Source organism: Sinocyclocheilus rhinocerous, unplaced genomic scaffold (assembly GCF_001515625.1).
Source record: "Sinocyclocheilus rhinocerous isolate Xijiao unplaced genomic scaffold, SAMN03320098_v1.1 scaffold1071, whole genome shotgun sequence".
Lineage (NCBI taxonomy): Eukaryota > Metazoa > Chordata > Actinopteri > Cypriniformes > Cyprinidae > Sinocyclocheilus > Sinocyclocheilus rhinocerous.
The window spans coordinates 901,247-904,395 of record NW_015638033.1 but is presented as its reverse complement, the minus strand read 5'-3'; the positions used below and the strand labels follow the sequence as shown (position 1 = coordinate 904,395).

Genomic DNA, 3,149 nt, shown 5'->3' with positions numbered 1-3,149 from the left:
TCAAAATTTACAGCAGGGCATGCAAATTCAGTCAGTTTTTGGCCAGACAAAAACTGCAAGCAAGCTGAATGTAAATGTAAGTCTCTGTAAATCCACTCGCTTGACAGCAGGTGGCGCTTATGGAAAAGCTGAATTAGAGCTGTTTCCCGTAACCTTTGGACAAAGCAGTATTGCGATTAAGAACACTTCCTTTTAGGTATTACATGGAGCGAAGATGAAAACAAAATGCCATCGAATCGTTTCTGAAGACAGTTAGAACCTTCAGAGGTACATTCATATAATTAATTCATTCATATTTTCATTTGTATAATTCCCTTAGCACTCTTTTAAAACCTCCCAGCTTTTCTACCTTGTTTTCACTCAAAACGAAACTACTCTGCTGCTGTGCGCACGTGAGACTGTTACTGAAAACTGTGCTTTATGCTGGACAGTATTTATTTATCGTGAGGTGTTCAAATCGCGGTATTCTAATACGGTTTGAATGATAATTAAAAGATGAAACGGTAATACTAACCGTGGGGAATTTTATCATGATTTATCATCAATCCGGTAATCGTTACATCCCTAGTGGGCACTGAAGGAAATTTAAAGACTGACGGATTTACAGTTTAACGTACCTTTAACTCACTTTCACGATGCCTACATAAACCTAATTGTCATAAGGAAAACTTGATGGTAGCGCGTTTGTAACGCAGTTCACACTTAAGCCTATGGCGAATGGAAGTTTTTAAACGCGCTCTAATTTCAGAGTAAGGCATTAGATAAAGTCAATAAAATGACTGGTAAATGTTCCTCGTTATGCAAGCTCTGTCTGCAGAGAGACTGCTCGTTTGCAGCGGGCGAGACGGACACTTCAACACGGTGTTATGCGTCACAAAAACTAAATAGTTAGCGCGTAATGTTTAACAGTCCCACTATTACCGTTTCAAAGCATGGAAACTGCGAAATGCCACACTCAATGCTTTCAAAAACAAATATAAATTTACCATTTGATGAATTCTTTCATTTGAGTAGAAAACCGCCCAGTAAAGTTATTTTACACGTAATCACCTTTTTTCAGGAAATCGAACCGAGATGAGAAACTTTCACACTCTTCTGTAACTTAATGTTACTGCACCTCAGGAACTTAACACTAAACCTGACAAAAACACGCGCAGTTAGTAATTTCTAAACGTGTTAACCACCAATCCCATTTTGAGTAAAATTATCAAAAAAACTGTTTTTCCCGTGTACTTTAATAAAGAGAAAAGCAATCCAACTTACCGTCTCGGTCGCTTGAAGAAAAAATGGTGTCATCGCTTCCCGAGGCAGCGGTCATTGAAGCGCGGAGTCCAGACAATTCGGCGGGTTTTTTATTCCGCACTTTCAGTGTAAAAGTGAAATTACACCATATTACACCACTGAACACGAGTACTGTTTAACACTGTAGATTGTTAATTCAACTCTTTGGGAATTAATAACTTTTAACACTGCAAATATTACACTGCTGATTTTACTGTGTATGATATGTGCTAAGATATCATGTGTGGGGTAATATTGACCCCAGGATACATCTCAGAAGATGTCAAAGTTGCTTTGAAGTCAATTTGATCCCAAACACAACAGGAGAGTTAATATATTTACAACAGGGCTTATTGTTCATCCATGTAGCCAAGTAGTGGGTGATCTACAGTTGTAACTGTAAAAGGTTTGTGCTGAGCACAATTAGTGAATAACTATGTAACTGTGCTTCTAGTGTACGCTGATCAACTAAAGCAGAAGAGAAAGGTTATGCCTGTTATTATGACAAAGTGAGGAAGACCTTTCTCTCTGATGAATTCTCAGCTGTTTGGATGCACTACAATGAAAAGGTTTGTTTTTGCATGATTTGAGTCAGCTATGGAATTATATTAAATCAGAAATAATACATACTTATTTTTCAGGATAACCTTGATAAAGCTACATTCCAGGATCAGTTTGATTATCTTCAGAAAAAGATGAAGCTATCTTGCTCCTGTCGTTTTGGGGACATGGTAATAACAACACTTTTTTTATATACAGAGTGTATTAATAAATGTATTCAATTCTCTTTTCTTGTAATTGTCACCAATACAAGATTGAACAGGAATGCGTTCAGATTTGGAATTCATCAGTATTGGGATCTGTTTTTGGTGTTTTTAATCTGACTTTCCTTTAGACAATTGGTAAAAATCCAATCCGTGAGTTTTTGAAAAACACCCCTCGGACAGTTCGACAGACGACTAAAGCTCAGATGTTGGTGTTAACTGATTTAACCTCTAACCACGAAGTCACTTTCAAAATCTTGAAGCACCAAATTGAAACAGAAACTGATGCAGGCAAGAGACAAGTTCTGATCAGAAAATATGAAGCTCTTCATCAGGTTTGCAGTCTATTTATTTAATACAGTACATCATTTATGTAACTAATATCTCAAGCTCAATACTTTAGCTATGTTTTACTGGGTAAGAAAAAAGGTCTTCTATAATCTCATAACCATGAAAAACGTGAGCTTTGAAACTTTGTGTTTCTGTATCCACCAATATTATGTCAAACTACAAATTAACTGAACATTTTCAGTTATTCGGGTATTCAGTTATTGAAATTCACATTGTGTTGCTTGAAGATCCTTAATGTTATTCTAATGTTTTCTTAACAAGATTAATTATTTTGATGTGCTTTCTGATTAAAATACATGAATTGTTATCTTACAGACTAGAGCTCAAATTGAACGAACAGTTGAAGCTATCAAGCGTTGCTTTCCTGGAGCTGTAGTTGAGGATGAACTGGTTGGATATTATAGGTCTGCGAAAGATTTATTTGCTTTTAAAACTGTTGCTGAGCATTTCAGGACAACCTGTTTTAACTGGCACGAGGAAGAGGTGAACAACATAAAGATGACCCTCTCATTGGCTATATGCACATACTCATATTGTCTGTTTGTCTTTTTCTTGTTTGTCTCTCACACAGTTTCTGATCACCTTGTCCTACATGCGTGTATTTGCTCGTCTCTGTACATATGGGTTTGGAGCGGAGAGGTGTGTCTCTACAAGTACAAGATTCTAGAAAAAAACTAAAAAAAATATGTAAAATATATTTGAACAGTTAGTAATTTGACAGTTTCTACAATCATTTCTTAATTGTAATTTAAC

The 3,149-nt window shown here is 36.2% G+C and overlaps 1 long non-coding RNA gene across 1 annotated transcript in view; it reads right to left on the bottom strand.

Annotated features, from left to right (window-relative positions):
- The window catches only part of LOC107749559 (uncharacterized), a 3,705-nt gene extending 2,387 nt beyond the window's left edge, over nucleotides 1–1,318 (bottom strand). The window contains exon 1 of the long non-coding RNA XR_001641048.1: nucleotides 1,264–1,318. This is a non-coding gene — a long non-coding RNA (uncharacterized LOC107749559). The remainder of the gene's footprint in view (nucleotides 1–1,263) is intronic.
- Between the last annotated feature and the right edge of the window lie 1,831 nt (nucleotides 1,319–3,149).